This window comes from Gopherus flavomarginatus, chromosome 8, assembly GCF_025201925.1.
Source record: "Gopherus flavomarginatus isolate rGopFla2 chromosome 8, rGopFla2.mat.asm, whole genome shotgun sequence".
Taxonomy (NCBI): Eukaryota; Metazoa; Chordata; order Testudines; family Testudinidae; genus Gopherus; species Gopherus flavomarginatus.
The window spans coordinates 70,666,907-70,691,203 of record NC_066624.1 but is presented as its reverse complement, the minus strand read 5'-3'; the positions used below and the strand labels follow the sequence as shown (position 1 = coordinate 70,691,203).

The 24,297-nt window shown below is 44.4% G+C and overlaps 1 protein-coding gene across 9 annotated transcripts in view; it reads right to left on the bottom strand.

Moving 5' to 3' along the window:
- Positions 1-24,297, bottom strand: part of ST6GAL1 (ST6 beta-galactoside alpha-2,6-sialyltransferase 1) — a 140,711-nt gene that overhangs the window by 60,377 nt on the left and 56,037 nt on the right. For 2 of the 9 annotated variants that reach the window (XM_050964087.1, XM_050964086.1), the window contains exon 2: positions 8,461-8,586. The exons of 6 other annotated variants lie outside the window; for them this stretch is intronic. The gene's annotated coding sequence lies outside the window, so the exon portion shown is untranslated. Of the gene's footprint in view, positions 1-8,460; positions 8,587-23,754; positions 23,921-24,297 lie in introns of those variants that run through there. One more of the 9 variants, XM_050964089.1, reaches the window with a different exon arrangement.

Sequence of the window (24,297 nt, the reverse complement as noted above, 5' to 3'; positions counted from 1 at the left end):
ATATTCTCACCAGTAACTGCACACCACACCATAGTAATTGTAGCTCAGGAACCAATCCATGCAACAAACCTCGATGCCAACTCTGCCCACATATCACACCAGCGACACCATCACAGGACTAAACAGATTCAGCCACACCATCACCGGTTCATACACTGCATTTCACCAATGTATATACGCCATCATATGCCAGCAATGCCCCTTCTGCCATGTACATCGGCCAGACTGGACAGTCTTTATGGAAAAGGATAAATGAACACAAATCAGATATTAGGATGGCAATATACAAAAACCTGTAGGAGAACACTTCAGCCTCCTGGCCACACTATAGCAGACCTTAAGGGGCCATCCTGCAGCAAAAAAACTTCAGGACCAGACTTCAAAGAGAAACTGCTGAGCTTCAGTTTCATCTGCAAATTGACACCATCAGCTCAGGATTAAAACAGAGACTGTGAATAGCTTGCCAACTACAAAACCAGTTTCTCCTCCCTTGGTTTTCACACCTCAACTGCTAGAACAGGGCTCATCCTCCTGATTGAACTAACCTCATTATTCTAGCTTGCTTGCTTATATATACCTGTCCCCTGGAAACTTCCACTACATGCATCTGACGAAGTGGGTATTCACCCATGAAGGCTCATGCTCCAAAACGTCTGTTAGTCTATAAGGTGCCACAGGATTCTTTGCTGCTTTTTCAGTTTATGGTGATCCCTGTCAGTGGTTTCTCAGGCAGGTTTTCAGTGACTCAGCCCTCCAGCTCAGCCCCAAACACAGTCTGTATGTGAGATAAAACAGACCCCTTCCAGGGTATACAATCCAATAGGGGCCTATCCCGTACCCTCTGATCGTATCTCTGTAGCCCTCCGTGGACCCAGTCTTTAATTAGTGCCCATACCCCCAGGGCTTCCTCCTTGGAGACACTATTTTCTTTCAGTCCTCCCAGGGTTCAGTCCTTACTCAGTTCCAACAGTCAGCCAAGAGCTCCCTCTCACTCCTCCAGTCCCTGCCAGCAACTCTCTTGGGTTCAGTCCCAGCAGCAAGCCAGTAGCACTCTCTTGCTCCCCCGGTCCCTGCCCGCACTGAGCTGTCATGGGCCTGTGCTCTTTCAGCCAGCCAGGAACACAGTCCTCTCTCCTCCAGCTCCAAACAACAACTGACTGTCTTTGGCTCGGCATCTCCTTTTTATATGGCCATATTGGACCTTGATTGGCTGCTCCCTGCAGATCCTCTGATTGGCTGCTTCCCCCTCAGCCATTCTAGGCCACTTGGAGAACCTCTCTTCTGCTCCTCTCTGTGACGGGGTGTGGCAGGACCCTGAGGCCTCCAACAGGTAGCCTCTGAGCCTAGTCAACCCCATCATAGTATCTCATAAGAGTTGTAGTTTGGGTGCTTTATGTTCCAGTTCTTCTCTCCAAGCCAGGCTGCCCTGATGGACTGCATCTCTCATGATGTACCATGGTTAGGGACTTCAATGCTAAACCACCTCTCCTCTCCAAGAAGGGAAGCCATGATCAGAGATGTAGTACAACCAGGAACCCCAGCCCACAGAGGAGACTTGGAACATAAAGCACCCAAATGGCAACTCCCATGATGCACCAAGGTGGCATTTCCATTTTCAGATTGAATTTTTCAATATTTGAAATTCCACTAGAAAAAAAATTTGAAATTTTATCTTGGAAAAACAAAAAAAAAAACAAAAAAAACACATTTTTGACCAGAGCTGCTTCCCTCCCATTTAGCAACATATGGACAAAGTGGTCAAGACCCTCAAGTTGAGAACCCCTGATTTAAAACAACACAGGAATAACATCCCAAAACTAAAACTTTTTTCTGATTAAAAAATTACATTTTTTGGCAAATTGAGCAGTCTGCTGAGCTTTCTGAAGTGCAAGCAGCAGAAATCGCATTTTTAAACATTATTGATACATTCAAGAACACTTGTATCAGTTCCTTATTAAAAGAAAGTGGATCTCCAAAATATAAATTTTTTAATATACAGTATTTGTCATGGGGATGGGGTCAAAGTTAAAGAGTGTGTCAAAACTGGGTAGTTTTTAAAAAACGTATTTCCTATCTGGGAGTTTGTTTTCTCTACCTCTTTCAACATAGTTAACAAGCTAAAAAATGTGAAACTGACTAACTATGCTGGAGAACGGACCACACACAGTAAACAATTATAGTAATAGAGATTATCTTCTTCTTGAAACTCCTTCAGTAACAGTAATTTAAATAAATAAATAAATCACTGCCCGTGCTCAATACATGATTTCAAGATCATAAAACTCACTCAAACCCAATTTCCTCTGGAACAAAGCCATTTTGTGAGTTTTGTTCCATGTTCAGCTATCTTTAGCTTGCTCACAGGGCCAGGTTGCAAGAAGTTTCCACAATAGAAAAGTGTGGGTTTTTCATCTCCTCACATTCATGAATGGCTGAACCATTTTTGTTCAAACTCTTTTTTAAAGGTACCTTTTGGCAGAGGCTAAACGGGAAAAATTCAGCTGCAAAGCTGAAAGTTGCAGTAAATTCTGAGTGAGGAAGCAAGAGAGTTGAATGAAAACTATCACATAGCCTTAGCTAGAGGAGCTAGTTCTGCTGTAATCTCTTAATGTTTATTTCTGTGAATTGCAATTATTGGGAGGAGATTAAAGCCCTCATTTCACGGCAACCCATCTCCATGATTATGGCCTACATGCTTTCCTAGATTTACATGAGCAGAACTAGAAAGAGGTGCAGGAGGGGACCATGTTAGGGATATGATGCTCTCTGGAATAGTTCCTGATTGGACCAATCCCATAAGAAGTTAATATTCCTTCATGGCCTATTCCCGCTGGTGGAGATTCCTCTATAGCTGCTGGAAACCCCACCAGGAAATCCAACTAGAACTGGCATCTTATTGAAAAAAAATCCGACCCGAGCAGAAACATATGTTGAACTCCCTTGATGGGAGAAAGTCATACAAGGAGCGCCAATAACGGACCAGCCACTCTTTTGTCTTCTAAAATTATGAAGTTGGCAAAGACTCAAAAATCTTCTCATTCTCCTCTTTTCAAGTTTTGTCAGGGAATGTTCCACAAAAGCAGAAAAACTGGTGCTTGCTGGGATCCGTATGATCCCTTCAACAACAGAAACCTTCTTGGGATTCAGTCATCAGTGAGGCCAGCAACCAGCATAACTGTGCCTATACAAACATTTAGTATATACAAAGGAAAGCCATGATTTACATTTACCTGTCTGAGGTTCTTCAGTGCCTCCATAACCACAGTATCTGAGGACCTCACAATCTTTTAATGTAATTATCTTCACCACACTCCTGTGATGTAGCATGTGTTATTTGTCTCGTTTTACAAATGGGAAACTGAGGCACAGAGCAATTAGCTTACTTGACAGAGGGCACACAGGAAGTCTGTGGTGGAGCAGGGAACTGAATCTGGATCTCCTGAATTCCAGGCTAGTCCCCTAACCACTGGCCCATCTCCCCTTGAACCAGAAATACGCTGAAGCAGGAATATGCTCAACAGTGTTAGGCTGTGCTTAAGTGCTTGCATCTCCTTTTCCATGTCCTACATTCAGTGACTAAAAAACACCGGTTTCTTCCTCCCCAGACAATGATGACTTCAACAATACTCCCTGGGGCACCACATCTAGCAGTGAGAACAAAGAGGGGTAGTGAATCCCAGTTGGTCTCAGTTCCTCTTCACCATTGTCACATCTTTCACTGCTGCATCATGCTGCTCCTCTACTGGGAAATAAACAGCTCCAGTAAGATTATTGGGGTTTATGCGGGAACATATAGGAAAACAATCGCTATACCTTGCACTTTTAGAAAGATGCTGATGTGAACAGCCTATGGCCACATCTACCTCAGGAAGAGAAAAAGCCTCAGAAAGGCTCGGGACATTAGGCTATTTTAAACTTTGTTCTGCCTAACAACTCATTTTTACAAAGGGATCATGTGGTCCTGGCCAGTATTCTGTATCTCACTAAAACAGAGTCTAATGCTCAGGGCTATGTTTAAGCAGTTGCTAAACCTATCATGGCCAGATCAGCTTCTACAGTTAATACACCACAAGCATGTTATTTGCATAGGGCTTTGGTATGACTCAGACATACAATATTACAACACTGTATTTGAAAACCAAATTCTGTCCTCTACAAAAGCCGGCTGTATTGAGTTAGATGCTAGGAAATGAAGAGATGGGCTCGAGTTTTACTCTCATTTATTTAGTGCAACCAAACAGAACCCCTGGGAGAAAGTGTGTGTAACTTTACTGTGGGGTTATAGACCACACACCTACATGTACATCCACCACCATGGTACCTGAATATCTATTTGAAAAACTGCTAACCATAGGTTTTTCCCTGAGGTTCTCTCAGGCTTGGTCTACTTTAGGAAATTGGGTCAGTATAACTATGTCGCTCAGGAGTGTGAAAAATCCATACCCTTGAACAATGCAGTTAAATCGACCTAACCCCTAGTATAGACAGCCATGATGGGAGAATTCTTCTGTTGACCTGGCTACCACCTCTCAGGGAGGTGGATTAACTACAGGGACAGGAGATCCTCTCCTGCTGACACAGGGAGTGTCTTTGCCGCTGGAGCGGTTTATGGGTAAACAAGCCCTCAGCTAGAGTATTAAATACATCACTGCACAAAACGTAGTTATACTGCACAACCATAGCATTCCTTTGAACTGAAGAATAAGTCCCTGAGAAACAACCTTAATGTCCATGAAGAATTGGTCAATGCAGCAACAGCTGGAAACTGGCCAACACAAAGGGGAAAGGAGTAGGTTCTGTGGTACGCACTCTGCCTCTGCCTTTTTTTCAAGAAATACTTCACTTTGGGCTTGATCCAAAGCCCACTGAAGTCAACAGAAAGACTCCCAGAAACTTCAGGTGCCTTTGGATCAGGCCCTATGTGTTTAAAAGTATGTAACTTGAAAAAGCAGGTAGATCCTTGTGTGTTGTTAAGGGCAGCAGAAGTTACCCTGTTTTCTTTAGGTGGCGATTCTGTATCTGCTGGTCCAGCAGTGAACAATCTGTGTTTTCATCCTGGCCAAAACTTTGCCATGTCTTGGCACTCTAGTGATACATGTGGGATAAATTCTGCCTTCAGATATACCAGTGAATCCCACCTGACTTGCGGTATAGTTTAAGCAATGGTGTGTTTATTATTCAGTTGAGGTGATGTGAGGAATGAGCCTTTAGTTAGGATAGGCTTGCCAGAGAAGAAACATTATATCGGCCAAACCCTGATCCTCCCACTTAATGCGGATGGACCCTGACTAAAGCTCAACCATGGCTCAGTGCCCCCAAAGTCTGACTGGAATCAGAGTATGGCACTGTCTCCAAAGAGCCACCCAGCCTTGGCTATTCTCCAGGAGGCAGAGTCCCAGACTCCACACACACAGCCATATGTATCAGTGGGGTCCTCATGGAACAACAGCTGAGGGAAGTGGGGCCTGCCTCAAAGTCTCATTTGGGATGTGGGGTCTCCTAGCATAAGCAGGGAAGGCAGCATAATAGTCCTTCTCCCCACCACCAGGCTCCAGAGCAATCCGCCATGAATAGGTCCCATCGGCCCAAAGAGCCTTCCACCCCTCTTCAGGCCACAGAGGTGGGAAGACAGCTGCCAAGCACTAATGTTTGGAAGGTGAAGCTGCCATTGGGAACCATCACACAGGTCTGCAAGGATTCCTGCTGCCCCAGGGCTGTAGGCAGCCAGCAAAGGCTCTTGTGCAGAAAGGAGAGGAGCCTGGATCAATAAAGAGCTAGTGGGAAGAGTTTCCTGACCCTTCCCCTACTTCCTCCATACACGCACGTCTTGATTTGTAACCAACTGCGGTGAGTGCCTATTTGCACAACTTGTTCTGAGTCGAGCCTTCTGGATATAAACTCCTGCTTGTTAAGAAAACTGGAGACAGTTTCAAGCCATCCTTCACACCAGCAGCGAATGCACAATTTTTTTAGCGGTAGCCATGCTACTTGTTCTTTTTTTTTCACAAATTTTTTGACACTCTAAGATTTATAAATTTGAAAACTGAAGAATAACATTAGTCACTTGGATTGTAAACACTCTGAGGCAGGGACTGACTTTTAGTTCTCTGTTTGTAAAGGCCTAGCACATTTAATTAAGTTTATCTGCGCAACCTTACAATGGCCCCCTTTTGTATGCATTATCATACCATCTATAATTACGTGGGCATATACAATTTTTTCCACAGGACCCCTGCCACATTAATATGCTGAATGGGCCCACACTGGGGATGAATCAAAGCTGTGTAGTGAAGACAACAGTTGTCCGTAGAATCCCTGCTTCATTTTTGGCAGAAGTTGGAAAATGTGTCATGAATGAGGCAAGGGATTGCAGAAAGGGGAAGGATGGTTTCATGTTTAAGGCAGTTGAATGCTGCCTTGGGAAACTGGATTCTACCCCTGCCTCGCCGTAGAATTCCTATGTGATGGCGGGCAAGCTACTTAAACCAAATTTTTAACTGTGTTCCTCATTTTCTACATGCCCAACAGACCCTGGGATCTGATCTGCAGAAGTGTCGAGCACTCACAGCTGCAACTGAAGACAAAGGAAGCTGTGCTTTGAACATATAAATTGCTATATAATGCAAAGTACCCTGAAAAATCAGGTCTTAGGCACCTCAAACTGGGCACCCAAAATTGGTGGATATTTTTACCTTCATTTCTCTGTGCCTTGGCTCCCATCCATAAAAAGGGATAAGACCCCACCCCCTACACTTACAGGGGTTTTGGGAAAATAAATTCACCAGTGTTTGTGAAGCTGTCAGATAGTATAATGATGAGTGCCATAGAAAAGCCCTGGAAGAAATTAATATTTCTGCCTTCAGAGCAAGGTTTGAATAGAGAGCGGTAAATAAGGCCTACAGCCACATATTGAACAGTGAGGATAAGAAATTATTTAAAAGCTTCTCCTTAAAAGAGCACCATCCATTATGTGCCCTGAGTGAGGGAGGGGTTTTGTGAAAAGAAATAGCAAGTGATCATGTAATTAAAGAATGTTACCATGCATATGCACAAGGGGACCAAAACTAAGGCTGCGCAGGCAATCTGAATTCTGGCATTTATTAACTTTTGAGTGTTTGATTTTGCAACCTTCATGTTCTTTTTACCACAGGAAGCATTTGTGAATACTTAAAAGTATAAATTTAAACAGCTCAACTAATAACACACAGCTATGTACTGTGGACATGACACCATTACTACGAGAAGGTTAACCTTTGCATTTCCTTTTGTGTGCGCACACAAGTGTTTAAATTCTCAGTTTTAACCAGACACTAATACAGTTAATATTGTTAAGTGCTGCCTGTGATACAAAATGGAACCTTGTTATAATCAGATCTCCTGACATTGTGGTATATGTAGGGTAGACTGGGCCTGTCTTTAAGCAAGCATACTCCACAGATTGTGTTCACATTTTATGTTTTTTTTTTTTAAATCCTCCACACAGTTCAGATGTACACCTTCATTACTTCTGATTGCAGGGAAAGGGGTCTGCAGACACCAGGCACTATAGCAAATAATAAAGGTACAAATGCCAAGACCATCAAGGAAACTCTTCCCCCTTCATTATGACAACTGCTAGGACAGAACAAGAAATGTTTCAGACTGCTGTAATTCATTCCAGTGGAATCTCTCTCATGTAGCTTATCCTTGCACAAAAGATGCTATCAACATCCAAAATAAGTAATTTTGCGGAAATTAAACCATTTCAGCGGAATATGATGCAAAAACCTTAGAAATCTGAATGCCATTCTATGATTATGAAAGGACTAAAAGGACACATTCTTCAAGAGCACTAGTTTTTAGTGAAACAGCCACGAGCTCTATAGCATTCTACCCTTATGGAGAACAGCATATGCAACAGTGCTGGATGGCAGTATATGCAGATAAGACTAACAAACCTAACAAGCTTAGGAGAAACTGAGGGGTTCCCTGCTCCCCTTCAAGTGGAAAAGAGGTTTAAAATTAGATTAAAATACAACCGGCATGCTCCACAGTACACTATAGATAAGTGTTCAATCTGCTGTGACAAGCAAGACAACCTTACTTACTGCTAATTCCTTGCTCCGCACCCTTTGTCCCCCCATCCTCTGAACAGAGACATTCAGGTATCATGGCTCCACCTACCAGCATCAAGCAGGCAGAATATCTGCCAGGCAAGCACTGTATATAAGGCCCCAGCCCATGGCCTTCCTGGCAGTTCGAAAACATCCAGAGTGATAGGAAGAAAGGAGGATAGAGAAAATACAGGAGAGAAGAATGCAGATGGAAAGAGAGCAGAATGTGTGATGTCAGGAAAGAATGAGAGAGAGATGACAAAAGGAATTACTGGTGAGTAATTTTCCCTTGTCATACATCCCTCTTCCATTGTATGAACAAAAACATTTGATAACTGACAAAGGGCGTAGCAAAGGGAGGCCTTACCTTAGCATGTAGCCTGTAGGACTTTACAACCAAAGGAGGCAAAACAGATCCAGCTGATGGTCCCATATGCAAGTCCTGGGAGATGACCGGGTCTGCACACATGAGATGTGGAGGCTTCTGTCCTCGCTGCCAATGACATGGAAAGAGCCCGGGACAAGTGGTTATGGAGCTGGAGCTGTTTGCTGACCATCATCTTGGTCATCAGCCCATAAATAAACACTTTAGCTGTAAATATACTAGGCTGTGTTGGTTAAAGTTTCCCACTGTCACTACCACTTTATCACTAGTGGAGCTGAAACAACAAAGGAGGTAGTAGCAATTATTTTACATGATGTTTAATTCAAGTAGGCCTACACTGAACTCAATGGAGTAACACCTGTGTTAGGAAAATTAGAATCAGGCCTGTGATGTTCACTGAAGGAATAAGTCAAGTGACAGCCAAAAGGCCATCTCCTCAGGAGAAAACTGACCATACAGAGGTTATGACAAGAAAATTCCGCTCGCCCACCTATATAGCAAAAGTTATCATGACCAAAGAGGCCAACTCATGAGTTTAAGAGGAGTTCCTTTCAGTGGCTCATATGCAGGACCCACAAGCCCAGCAATATCAAGAGAGATTCCACTGATGAACAACAGAACTGGATCAGTACCACTGAAGTAAGAAGTGGGAGAGTCTCCTGAAACAAAGCTATGATCTATCTCTGCCAGCAACAAACCCACAAACAGCAGATTAAAATTAGCTCTGAGGGCAATGACTAAAATCATACATGAAGCCTGCAAGGGGGAAGTGAAAGTCATTGTGAAGGGAACCAGCATGGGTGAAGATGTTTCTCTTGGTATCTTTAGCAGGGCCGCCCACAGGATTCAGGGGGCCTGGGATCTCCAGCGGCTGGGGGCCTCCGCCGCCGAATTGCGGCTGAAGACCTGGCACTTCGGCGGCAGGTCCCAGAGCAGAAGGACCCCCCGCTGCTGAATTGCCACCGAAGACCCAGAGCGGAAGAAGGCCCCAAAAAACTCGGGGCCCTGGGCAAATTGCCCCACTTGCCCCCCTACCCCACTCCCGGGCGGCCCTGACCTGTAGTGAGGCAGTGTGGCCTCCCTCTGAGTCAGAGGGGGAGGAACCACCCTCCATGCCCAAGTGGGCAGAGTGACACCTGCCTCGCTCCTCCCACCAGAAGGATGTCACCAGGACAGGAAGTATAACAGGCAGAGCCTCCCGCTCAGTTGTAACAGTGACACCAAAGGAGGCAGATGGACTCTGCTCACTCCCTGCCACTGACCTTGCTGCTGAACCCAGTGACGCCCTGCCTGCTGGGGAGCCTGCTTCTGCCACAGACCTGCTGGGACTGCCACAGGCCACCTACCCAGAGGGGCAGCTGACCTTAGTCTGGCTGCAGCTTTGCCTGAAGCACGGCCAGCATGTTGCGGTTGAGATCCCCACTGACCAGTGGCAGACTACTCTGTCACTGTTAGGGCTCTGGATCAGTGTCCGGTGGAGTAGGGGTGGGCCCAGACCCCACCTGCCACTCCACCCCTGGGGTGGGAGCCTCCCCTCATCAGGCCCAGTGCCTGTGCTTGTCGGTTGTCCACTGGAGCTAGGACGCTCACCCCGGGGTTCGATCTATCTCTGCCACTAGAAACCAGAGCTCATTACCTGCTGGGTTTTCTCTGGCTCTGCTACAAGAGCCCAGGACTAATTGACTGCTGGGTGTGCTCAGGCTCTGCAAAAAGAGCACAGAGCTCATTGAATACTGGACTTGCCTCTGAAGCACGAATTTGGGGCTAACTGACTACAGGATTTGCGCCGCTTCTGTCTCCAGAGGCCGGAGCCAATTGACTACTCAGGCTGCTCTACCTTGGGCTGAAGAGCTTGGAGCTACTTATGTCTGTGTTGCACGGGCCCCTGCCACAAGGGCCCTGAGGCCATAGACTAAGGTGGGTGCAGCCCCTGCTTGAAGAGTCCCAGGGCCCTTGACGGTTGGCTGCCCAGCCCATTAGACCGGTCAGGAAGCTAACACCTATGCTAATTTCCCTGCTATTAGGCAGAGGCCCCAACGGCGAAGTGAGGCAGTGTGGCCTCTCTCCGACACAGAGGGGGAGGGACAACCGCCCCAGCACTATAGTACCCCAATGAACAAAGGTAGGAAGAATTTCACAACATCAGAAAAATCTCCTGTGAAGCAGCCCCAGTCAGTCTTTACGCTGCTTACCTAAACAGTATGTTGCAGGAGACCAGAATTGTTCCATAGGCCAGTAAAGCCAAATGGAAGAGGAGTTCAAAGGGGGAACCCCAATATTAGACTCATTGCTTCCAAATAAGCAGCCAATCAGAGTACTGGGTGTCAGGGATCTAGCAATATCAACTCTGACTTTATAGCATTCTAGGTATTAGGTAAGGGGAGGTAGCCCAGTTCCAAGTCATGCAAAGGTGTCTGTGTCTAGTGCTTTGCCTCCAAGAACCTTGTGTGGATGCAAAGCTGGTGAATTGGGCTACTGCTAGGGACCCCATCCCAGTCTACATTGCTGTAAAATACAGGGGTTGAGATTCCATTCTCTGGGGATTGTTGATGATGACCATGCACTTCCCCTGATGATCAACCACTGCAGGGATACAAGACAGGCTTCAGCTCAGACGCCCACGTTCAGAGAGGAGTACAACTCCCTTCAGTCTCTTAATATATTGTTGTATCACATTAATATAAACATGTAGGAATGGGGGTCCAAAGTGCACAGAGCCCAGTATTCTCCAAATTTCATGCTTAGCCTCTGCATGGGAAAGGACACTACTTGAGCTGAGAGGAGCCCAAGAGTGTGGAAGCCATAGGGAGACATGTGGGGTAAGTGGGACCATTAAGCTAAGAAGGACAGTACAAATGGAGGGATATTCTTTGAACAAGGAGACACACTGCCATTGGGCCAAGAAAAAAGACTGTAGGGGTTGAAGATGTAGCCAGAGTACCAAGCCAATGCAGGATGCCCCTAAGGTGGATGATCTAAGCAACGCTTGAAGATAGCTTCAAGATTGCGATGCATACTATTTCAATGCTTTGTAGTCTGTGGGGTATTCTTAAATTGAGGGCAGACAAAAAACTGCCCCCGTACTCCTGTATGCACAAACTGAAGGACTTTTATCTTAGTTATGCAACCAGATGCTGAGGACGTGCATTCCATTGTGCAATGAAAGACGCACAAACAAGGTTAGATTAAAAAGCCTGTGGTTACTAAAATCCAGTCAATTTAATTTACTGAAGGGATTGTGGAGGCAGGTTCTCCAAAAGTAATCAAAGATGTTCTGCATGCAGTTGCACTTTTACCCTTATGCCAACTTCTGCTCTCAGAATCACATCCATGACTTGTACTAACTTTAACAGAAGCTGCCCATTGCATATCTGAATTTGGCCAGCTTAAGGCATCCTGCAAAGAATTATGCACATGCTTACCTTTATGCATATGGGTAAGTCCCACTAAAGACAATGGGATACTCCCATGTGTAAAGCTAATTACACACATGAGTCTTTGCAGGACCAGTCAGGGCCTTTGATAAAACTTATCATTACTCACTATCATAAAATGTAGAAGCGTGCCATTTATTTTCTATCTGAACAAATTTCATGAGTTCTAAGCATCAAGCATATGATACTTTCTCTAATTATCTATCTAAGATGCACATCTGGCCCCCATTCCCATTGTTATCAGAGCACCTCACCATCTTTAATGTATTTATTCTCACAACACCCTGTGAGGAAGGTCAGTGCTATTATCCCCATTGTACAGATGGAGAGCTGAAGCACACAGAGGCTAAGCACAGTCACACAGAAAGTCTGTGGTGAAGTAGGAACTGCACCCAGGTCTCCCAAGTCCCAGGCTAGTGTGCTAACAACTGGACTCACTGTAAATTACAGAAATGTGACCCTCAAAAGAACCGGATACTCAAGGACCCTGAACTAAAAACTAGACCGTACATTTCACTAGGACAAGCTTTTCCCCAGTGACAGAAAGACCAGAGACACTGCAAGTCACAGTATTTCAGTATTTCCCCTTCTGATCCTGTCTAGGGTTGGAAAGATTAGAAGCATCCTAAAATGACTGACTGTAGCGAGGTGGTGTGGCTCCCCTCCCCCTCAAGGAGGGTCGAGCCCCGTCAGTCATCCACGGGGGCGGGGCCACTGAGCAGAAGTCCCGCCCCTCAGAGGGTCAGGCGGCGCCCCGGAAGAATAAAAGCCGGGCCCCAGCCTTCAGTTGCAGGTCTGCCACCGGCAGGAGCAGATGTGTCCGCTGACACCCGTAACTGGGAGACTGCCCAAGTCAGAGGCCGAGACCAGGAGCTGCCAGAGCTGCCTCGCCCCTACTACGACGAGGAGCCGCCGGAGCATTCTCGAGGCCGCTACGATGAGGAGCCGCCAGAGCCGCCTCGCCCCTACTACGGCCCCAAGGAGCCCTCAGACCAGGCTTGGCCCGCATTCCCCAAAACATTACCGGACCTGCCGCCCAGCCCGGACTGGGAGGAACCGATGGTCCTGGACGTCCCCGGAACGGAGGCCCCGGACCAGGTAGGAGTAGAGGGGGAGCTAGGAAGTAGCCTGGGGGCACCTGACTCCAGTCAGGCTGTAGAGCTAACTTTGCCAATGTCAGTGTGTTTTGGTCAGGACCCCCACTGACCACCGGCAGCGGTGACAGCCGCTACCAGGGCCCCGGGCTGGAACGCAGAGGAGTGGGTGGGCCTGCGTTCCCCCTGCCACCCATATCCGGGTGGCAGACTCCCCCTCTCCCCTGCCCCAAAGGGCCAGAGCTAATTGTAACTGTGTTTGGTGCCCCGCCCGAACCAAGGGCTGGGCCCCCTTTTGACTTTGTCACTGCTCGGCCCTGCTACAAAGGCCAGAGCTGATTGTACTGTGTTTGGTGCCCTGCCCGAACCAAGGGCTGGGCCCCTTTTGACTTTGCCACTGCTCTGCCCTGCTCCAAAGAGCCAGAGCTGATTGTACTGTGTTTGGTGCCCCGCCTGAACCAAGGGCTGGGCCCCTTTTGACTTTGCCACTGCTCTGCCCTGCCCCGCCCCAAAGGGCCAGAGCTGATTGTAATTGCAGGGACGACAGTGAGGCTGGTGTGGCTCCTCACCCCCTCAGGGAGGGTCGAGCCCTGGCGGACCCCGTCTACACTGACCTTCCACTAAGACTCACCTTGATTTTTGAGGTCCTGGCTCCTCTGAAGGAAGTCCATGATAAAGCATAAATTCATATAAACTGACTCAATTGATACTTGGCTGTATGGGGCATACTGCTGAGGTTCATAAGTAAAACACTTTTCATTTCATTACTGGAAGCCAAATATCAATCTACATCTTTCAGGCTACCTGAGCAATAGATGCACTACTCAGCCTGCCAGAGTCCAAGCTACTTATTCTCTAGGGGGAGGGAGAAGGGACAAAAAGCAAAACAAAAACCAAGCAAAACAAAAAGCAAAACAAAAACTCCAACAGCATGAAGTTTAGGAATTTAAACCCTAAGAGTCAGGAAATTCCAGAGTGAAGGTTCTCACAGTAATCAGCTCATCTTCAGTGACATATTTTTCTGAGCAGTCTATGTAGTCAGCCCCCACTCACCCATGCATCTCTCTTAAAAGTGGTGTTCTTCAAACACAGGTCTTTCTCCTCCTCTGAGTTGCCATTCCCCCATTTCTCACTACGGCCCCTGCCTTATGCACATTCCACAGGCAAAAATGAGGAGGCTAAGTTCATTAAAATTATTCTCTGTAAATAATTTGCTTGGCTCTAGTAAAATAGATTTGGCTTCCTTCTCTCCTCCTCCATCCAAGCAACTGGGGCAAAAAAAATGCATATAACATAACGTGAAACACCTTTCTTTTTCCCCAAAGTGGTGAGGGTGCCGAGAAGAGAGAGAATACTGCACTGTGCCAACTGAAAAAGAAATTTCAAGGGAAAATTCTGCCAATAAGCTGTAAATTAGTGGGAAGTCATTCTAGAGAATGTTAGGTTATTTTCATATGAATACTTTGATTATCAAAGTCTCAAAAGTGACTGTTCAGGTTGACAGTGTCTCTTTAAGCAACTTGCCAAAGTCACATAGCAAGTCTGTGGCACAGCCAGGAAAGAATACCAGATCTCCCAAGTCCCATCCCAGTCTAGTGCCTTGACCACTAGGTTTGCCATTCAGTTAGAAGTCTTGCACCAGATCCAACCAATAATAATATGTGGTTTGTGGTATTCAGGCTGCTCTTCATTAACACTTCCTCAGATATATTAAAGCTTAATGATCAGGGATGAAGAATTGGTTCTTTAAAATTAAAAAAAGATGCAAAGGTTGCCGAACATTTCGAACAATCCTGCACTATTAAACCAGGCATGGATTTCAAGGTTTAAAGCAGTACCCCTCAGAATGAATCCAACATAAGTATGCAAGACCCATCAAACATCAACCAGATATCCTGCTGGGAAAACTAACATCATAAGGAGCCAGGCACAGTGTAGGCATTATATAAGTTTCTCCAGACAGCTCAGCCTCTGGCAATGCACCTCAGTTCTGACCTGCAGAACCCCTTGATGTCTATGTCATCCTGAGTCTTTACTGGGGAAAAAAAAAGTTGCAGGCTAACAAATACAAAATAGACCCCTGAGCCTGCCAATCCTACCCCTGTGGCAAACCCCCATACAAACAGGCCCACTAATTGCAATAAGAGTCCTTGCAGGCACCAGAAGTAGGTCCACATTTTTTGGTTGCAGGATCACGTATAAACAGGAGTGCAAGTAGGGGGTACCCGCCAATACAGAGTTTTGGCAAGAGATTTTTAGCAGGTATGGGATATCGAAAAGACTTGGGGCTAGCTCCCCGCTACGGAGAGTGGGGGGAATGGGGCTGTGCTCTGCTCTTTAAAAGAGCAGAACATGGCTAGGGAGGGCATTCATTCTTTAAATGGCTTTGTTTTTAAGTTTGTTAGCATACGTATCGTGCTGTTATGTTGGTCAGGAGTCCTCAAGAGGGGAGGGAGGAGGAAGAAAGTTGTTTAAACAGTGTTTTTTATTCTGTTTCTCCCCACTGATCTGAATTATATTTGATATCCATACTTGTCATAAACAGATAGCTAAGGGTTAATGTCTCTTTCACCTGAAGCACCTGACCAGAGGACCAATCAGGAAACCGGATTTTTTTTAACTCTGGGTGGAGGGAAGGTTGTGTCTGGGTTCTTTGTTGTCTGTTTGCCTGCTTTTCTCTTAGCTTTGAGAAGTGATTTCTGTTTTCTAATTTTTTGTTTCCAGTTGTAAGTAAAAAATCCGGTTTCCTGATTGGTCCTCTGGTCAGGTGCTTCAGGTGAAAGAGACATTAACCCTTAGCTATCTGTTTATGAAAATACTGCATCACATCAAGTCCAAATCATTAGAGGAATGCCTCTGCTTGCACTGACCAGAGGATGTTTGGATTCTGATATCAGCACAGTTCTGCAAGCTGACGGGAATCAGGTGTTGTCCCCAGTGTAAAAACAGAATTCTTCTTTGCAGCCAAATTAGTCTAACATGCATTTTGTTAACTGGAACTGGAGCATCAAAACAAAGAAAACAAATGCCCCATGCTTTGTGGGTGAGAGTATTATAAGTGAAGATTATAATACCGGACACTGACGGCCTTAAACCAGCCGCCTCAGGAATCTGCCAAGAAGTTTGCTGAAAATATGTTCCTCATCTTAGCAACAGAGCTAAAACTTATCACACATCTGCCCACCTTTATTCAAATGAAGCTCCTTCTGATCTGATAGCTCAGGCATTGTCAGTTTCATCCAGAACAATTTACAAACTTGGAACCTAAACCTATAAACCCTTAATCATTTGATCAATCCCACTGAAGACCATGAGATTATTTGTATGGCTATGGACCACTTTTGTGGACTCATAAGAGTTTCAAAAGTCTGTTCCTATAAAGGAAGTTGAATCCTCCATCGAAATGCAATGTTTGGGTACAACACCATAAAGCAGTTTAGGATACAGTTCTACTTAAAATTTGTCTTTTAATAAGTCATACATATTCTGAAATGGCTCCTTACCCAACTCCCATATTCCATATAAACAGACTGAATACTACATATGTGGGGGGAAAGTGAGTAGTTAAGCATGTTGATGTTTGTATATACAAAGGGGGTTGTCAGAGGGGACGGGGAGAGCATGGGGGCCCCCAGCATGGGGGTCCCCAACCTGGGGGCAGGGTCACATGCAGGGTCATGTGAGGATGTCACGAGCCCCCCTTGTGGCCCTCCCATGAGTATAGTACCGGCAAGAAATGATTTCTACTTGCACCACTGGATATAAAAGAGAGTCATGCATTAACCCATCAACTACCCATGTCAGGAACAAAACAACATCTCTTTTCATTCAAATTATATGGAACTACACTTACTTCCTCCTGAAAGAGGATAAGGTCCCAAGTTGGATAACACGAGACTGATCACTTCTGTAAAACCATAAAAAGGAACAACTACAAAACCTTCATCCACTGTACTGGACAACAGAAAGCATAAAACAGGACAGCTCTATGTTCAGAACAGAAACCCAATCAGTAAGGGGCTAAACATTTACTCCTTCTGGATAATATATTCCAAAACTCAGAGATGTAAAGCAAATCTGAAATGTGCAGTGCATTTCTAGATAATTAATGTCTTGTACACTGTCCAATCAGACTGCTGGGAATTACCTCCACATTCCATTCACTGTATAGTAATATACTGTAATAGTTACAAAAGGCAAACATTAAAATATATTACTGCATATTAAAATTTTATTCACGGCTGCCTGCTACTTTTATTCTTCTGTAACATATTAGAGTATAGTTGGGAAATAATAGCTCCTTCACTAATTTGGGGGAAGGGAATTTCAGCCCTACTGATGAATGATTTACAACATAAGTGTTAACTTGGGTTAATACTAGGAAAACTGCCAACTAAGGATTGTATATATAGACCTAGTGCTCACCTCAAACTCAGTACCTCAGCCAATAAACTGTTTACCCTCCCTCCCATCTTCACTGCCCCATTGTGTGGGGCAGAGTATGGTGGAATATAGACTCACTTGTTCCCTCCTGACTGACGACCCTTTCTGTTAAGTGACAAAAGATTACAGACAAGCCTGATGTTACCAAAGCATCCACCCAGTTATGAAATCTGTAGATCAGACTCCCTCTCTCTGTTCCTAAGGAGAAAAAATGGGAAAAGTCAAATTATAAAAGAGAAGCAGAGTTTCCCATTGTCTAGGTATTCTTGGCACTGCAGACTTAAAAGGGCTATACTGTGGGGGGTTATGGGTAGACCTCAGAATAACTCTGTACCTTGGGGAAAGGGAGTATGACAAAGCAGCACCCACACAACCCTATAACTGAGTGTACCTCACACAGCACTGTCCAATCAGATGCAGGTTGATGCAGAAGGAGGTGCTCACCCCTATCCACTCTGGGAAGTCCAGCACCACTACTGTTACGGACTCACTTTCCTGGGTCTGCTCCAAAGCCCACTGAAGTCAATGAGAAGTCCTTCCATTGGATCAGACCCCGGTGCTCAAGGAGTGCAAAGAATAAGACTCTGGTTGGCACCTACGCAGGTGGACAAGGCCATCTGACCTTTGTTTCACCAGCACAATGCCAGCCACAATCTAGCACTGAATCAGCACCTACGATGTCTTCTTATACCCATGATCCAGAGTACACTTTCACCAGGATAACTGCATTCAAATAACAAGAACAGTTACCTCTATGGGGGTTATGGAGAGGATGGTTTTTAAAAGCCCTGCAGAGGTAACACCAGCTCTATAGTTAGATTTATGTCCTGTGGTTGTCGCAGTAGCTTACAGGCATATTTTAGTTACTAGCTATTTGGCAACTGCAGGTTCCCAAAAGAAATAAATGTTGCCAGCATAATTTTGGCAGAGCACAACATAGAGCAATCTATTTCTGTATTTGCATATTTCCACTGTACCGAAACAAGTTCTCACTGCCTGTGGAGGAGAAAAGAAAGGTTCTCTCTCCTTTTCCCCCGCTGCCTCAATGGAGGAGCAGTGGTGCCATCCTGCACTGCCAGTTTCTATTAGATAAAAAGCTGAGACACTAAAGGAATGTTTGAAAAACCAGTGGGCAATATGAGTAAACAAGGTACCGTCTTGCCTGGAACCCTCATTGGTTTCTGTGCAGACTTTACCAAGGAAACAGAAAAGAATAAATTGCAGCAGAGAATTAAATTCAAAACTCGATAAACTTGCTGACAGAGTTATAAACTTGGGAGACATCCAGGCTTCTGCAGCGGCTTATCATGCAAGAGGCAAATACTGGAGAGGTGATGGCAAACCTGATTAAAGAAAACAAGCCATTTAGAAGCTACGAAGAATCAAACCACAAGTCACTGAATTATATGAAGAAAATGAATCTGCAAACTCAATTGTTTCTTTTGAGAATGGGCTTCCTAGAGTTCACAGAGCCAAATTATATTTAATGTCTGAGATCTGCAGACAAAAATGCACGTACATTTGCAAGGGCAACTACCTATCACAACTGCACACATATATCCAGCATGCAGGTATCCAAGTACCTATTTGCACACACAAACGTACAAGTCATGAATGCAACTGTGGTAAGTGTGCAAATTCACACATCTATCTGTGAGCACAAACATCTTTTTTTTTTTTTAAATCTGACCTTTAAACAAGAGGTGTGAGGTGTCCCTTTATCATGTATATGGAGCACAGCCTTCAGATGGTTCCTGAAGGTGTCTGAAAGCACTGTTAATAATAACAAAAAACAGTAACGGACTCATCTGCTGTCTGAAAACAATACACTGATATAGTCCCATAGGTTTGCATGGCACTTTACAGACACAAAAAATATATACTGACAGGCACTGAAAAATGTATACAGCGGGACTTGAAAGAAAACTAGTTGCCTACTGTCGAACATTTCCCTAGTGAGTGGGGAAGCCAATCCTATCAGCTTCTGCAGAATCTGGGTCTTTTGAAAAGCTACGGTCCTAGCCTTTTTTGTTGCAATGATAACTTTAGAATATAAAGGAGTGTAGATCAAAGCAGTGCTGTCTTCTTGAATCTGTAGGCTAACAGCTGCAGCACTTGTAACAGTTCACAGCTTTCACAAACTGCAGCAGAGAGAAAGCTGACCAGAAAGCTGTGATGAAGGGTTTGAGGCATGTTGTGTTGGTCTTGCTCATTAGCTCTATAACCTATATCAGTGTTTCTTAAATGCACTGTGGCTGCTTCCAGTCACCAGCAGATTTTCATGACAGTCCGAAGTGCTGCAACAATCACTGAGCTGTTACCTATTAATGTCGCTTTGTAAACAAAATAAATCATAACGCGCACTGATTCCCTTCTAAATATTACAGTTCAGTACAGACAGAGCTGAACTACAAAGGCATGGTGTTTTTTTCAAATCACAAAGCATATTCACTGGCTAATCACTATGTTTACATCTCACGCTACCGTAGCTCTGTAAACGGCTATTGGCCAACATCACTGTTGGGAAGATCACTGTGTGGTGTGTGGGTAAGTTGAGAGCGTTTTTGACAGAAGGTGGAAGAGTTAAAAATGCCGATGGATATCGGAAAGTTTTTTAAAAAATCAGTTCGAGAAAATGACCCTAAATGTGATACAGAGATGGTCCCCAGAAAGCCACCTGCTGCTGAGAAAAGGAGAACACAGAAGGAAGAAAAAAGAACATTTCAGGACCAGCGGGAAATGCAATTTTGTGTTTCTGAAGACATCTGATTCCATTTCTGAGCAAGTTGCAGTGTGCGCTGTTTGTACAAAAGAAATGCATCAAATTAAAATGTCTGCAATGCAATGTCACTATAGCATTCGTGCAGGGGAAGTTGAACAGAACTACCACAGTGAATTTCAGAGGCACAAGCTGTTAAACAATACAAAAACCAAGCTTGAAAAATAACAGTGACAGCTCAGAGATTTTTTTTTTTTAAATAAAATGGATCAGATACAGGTGGCTACTTTTACACTTGCACTACTTTTGAGGAAAGCAAGAAAACCATTCGGGAAAGGAGCATTCATGAAGAAAACTGTTCTGGCCATACAACCAGAAAATACACTTCTCAGAGATATACCACTGAGCAATGACATGTTACAGAGGAACACGCGAGATCTGGCAAATTTTCTACAAATCAAAACAGCTGAAAAAGTCACAGTGAGCCCTTTCTACAGCCTGTGCTTGGATGAGAGCCTTGATGTCATGAGGAATCCCAAGGCCATCATATGTGTTAATTTTTGGACTGTGACCACCACTGTTCTTCTGAAGGTATTTTACATCAGGTGAGCCTGAGTGATAGGCCAACTGGCAAACACATTTTTCAATGGGTTCAGGCAAGAATGGAGGAGTGTTGTGTTAGCTTTGACAATCTGTGCAGCTTGATAGTGGACAGGGCAGCAGCTATGTAAGTGCACAAGGCGGGTGCTGAACTGCTTCCAAGAAAGCTGCACTCTGAAGCTTTTTTTTTGTTTCACTGTTTTGCCCATCAAGAAGCTTCAATTTAAAACATGGATGAGGTTGATTCCTTAGTAAAAAAAAGTGCATCACTGCTTTCAATGCCAGTGATGTCAATGAAGGGAGATCTGCAACGTTGTGTGAAACGGGCTGCGAGACACATACGGTGCTGCTGAATTACAACCCAGTCCACTGGCTTAGTTTTAACAACAGCGAACAGAGGCTGTTTGAGCTCCGGGAAGCGCTTGTTGAGGTTCTGAACACAGTTTTGCTGGAACTGTCCCAAAAGCTACAAGATCCAGAAGCACATGGCTGTTTGTTCTTCTTGAAAGAGTCTTTACCCACACTTACTTCCATAAACCTGGAGCTTCAGAAAACTCAGCTAACTACATCTGACAGCACTGAAGTAATTAATACATTCAGGAAGACAATCATTGACATCGTCCAACCCCTACAAGAGAAAAGAGACTTTTCAGTTTTTTTAGGAGCTTAGTCAGTTTCTCAGTTGTCAGGATAAGAATGGGCAGCAACAGGTCTATTTCACTGAAACTGAATACCTGAGTATCCTCCTGAAGGATCCTGAAAATCATTTAAGTGAGAGAAACTTTTTCAGACAGTACTCGTTCGTGACTGACCTATTCAGCAATTCTGGGTGAGGCTTTTTGGCTGCAAACAAACTAACTGCCTTACAAAACAGATTAGCTTCCTTTGACTTTTCAGATTTAAGCTGTCTCAAATACCTCATTCTGTAAATGTGCAGTGATGCAAGAATGAAAATATATTTCAATCAGCCCGGTATTACTGTACAGGAGTTCTGTAGTAATGTGTATCTGTTTGAAGACACCTACAAGCCCCTAGCTAAAGTTGCTTTTCTTTTCTTCTCCCTCTTTTCTTCTACTGTGCTGTGTGCACTGCATTTTCTGAAGAACAAATACCAAAACTGCCTCACTGATGCTAACCTGGAAGCTTCTCTTCTAGTTTCACAGGATACCCAAGATCCTGCAGACTTTCCATTCAAAGAGCTCCTGAACTTTTGCAAGTAGTCTGATCCACACAATGAATGTGTTAAAACCCAGAACTTAATTTCATTATCACACTGTATTAGTAAAGTACAATATAACAGGAATATGTTTTTAGTTACTACATTATTATCATTGTTATTACTGGATTGGACTGATTTTTTTTATCTGTGAACAAGAAAGAAATTTTGACACATTTGCAGATATGTTTTTTCATTATTATTTAGACTTCTATTATGTAAAAGCATTTTTAAATTTAGTTCAGAAGTGTTGTACAGACATCCACCTTTTAACAAAAAAGCAAAAGAAAAAACAAAAAAGACAAGAACATACAAAGCACCTTATTTGTGTTTCTATTGTGTTTAGAGGCAGTAAAGAATAGAGGTAACTGTACATTATTTTTATTATTGAGTCTCCAAAAAAACAACCAACCACATAAATAAATTACCATGATTTGCGTGTGTAAATGTGCATATTTGTTTTCCCTAAAGTTAATCAAGTATTTCAGGAAAAACTGTCAGAGTGGCAACCAACAATTTGCTGTGAGAACCCCTGAAAACAAAGTCACTGTTCTTGTAAGTAAGCACAAGGAGTTCAGACAAAAAACCAGGGGATTCTGACTAACTAGAGCAGACAGAGAATTCCACTTGATAATCAGCCTTCCTCTCCCATGATCTAAAACAGACTGAGCATTATTCAAGTATCTGCTGAGCTCCCCAGGGTAAGATACAGACCTTGCCATGAATTCACAGAAGCAGGGGTGAAAGTTGGCCGATATGGTGTACCAGTAAGAAGTGGCTGCCGGTATTGGCCTATACGCAGCCGACATTAAGCGCTTTAACATCGCTGTCCCTTTCCACACACACACACATCGGCGATCCTGCCGGCAGGGCCACTGACTGGGGGGCAAAAGAGGCAGCTTCCCTGAGGGCCAGTTATTTAAAAGGACCCAGGGCTCCCAGCCGCCGACACCCCTACTGCAGCAGTGGCTGGAGCCCCAGGCCCTTTTAAATTGCTGCCGGAGCCCTGGACAGTGCGGGCCAGGCCGCGTGGATGGGCTGGCTCAGGGAGTCTGACCCCCCAAGTCCCACCCTGTCCCTTCCACCCGAGGTGCCTGGCAACCGTACAGGTAAGTCTTCTATGTTAGTGTCACTCCTGCATAGAAGCCAGTTTCCCAGGTGATATGTACAGCACCTAGTAGCCAACAGCCCATTCTCCATTGCACTTTCTACAGGAGAGTGAGACATTAAAAGGTAAAAATCTAAGAATGAAGGGGCAGAAACCACCTAATCTCCTTTCACTGGGGCAGCATAACAAAGTCCATTCTGCTCTGAATTAGGCTAACAGCCTATCCTGAGGGAAGACAATAAAAGCATAAGGAGATGGTATTAAGGTACTTAGATCCTCATATAGTTAGCTTTTAAATGGTCCCAACTCAGCTCTGAAGTTAACACCCTGTGGGGTTAGTAACATTAGGAGAGTGTTCACACATTTATTGCTGCTATAAACAAGTGGAGACAGCTGTCTGTATAGCTATCTATGTACTTATATGGCTTTCTTTGCAATGGTATCCTAAAGCCCTGCCTAAGTAGCTAAGAAAAACAAATACAAAAATAAACTCTTGCTTTGCCAGCTGTAGGGGAAAATTTGGATAGGTAGTGGACTTTTTTCAGTATTATTTACACACACAATATATATATACACACACACACACACAGATGGGTGACTGTGCATGCACATGCAAGTTTGTGCACACGAGATTCACAGATGGGCCAACAAGGAAAAGCTACCTGAAGAAATCGGGATTGCATTAGGTTCCACTGAAGTCAGTGATATTTTTATTTCTTGTAGGAGTGAATTCCTTAGTCTAGGTCCAGCTCCCACTGAAGTTCTGACTACCTCCAATGCTCGCATGTATTCCTGTATGTCTCAGCTGACCCAACCCAATGGGGTGCTCAATCCAACGAATATCAGACAAGGGACCTTGGATACTTGCACACTGAATAGCACTGAAAAATCCAAAAGTAAGCAACATTATAACCAATGAATAGGTGCCCTTAACAGAGGAGAGTTCCTCAATGTGCTTCCTATCAGTATCACCTCTATCTTGCCTCTCTCGAGCTTTGGCCTGCTTCTCCTCATCCAGCTGCTGTCCTCTGCATGGCACTGGAAGATGGTGCTGATTACACTGATGGTTTGTTATTGAGTGTTGAAATGTGTAGTGATTTCGTCTTAAGAAAAACAGCTTTAAATAACCAGTTTAAAGAGACACAGAATCACAGAGTTTCCAAAGTGAAATATTGAGAGAAGTAGGTTCAGAGAAGGGCAATGAG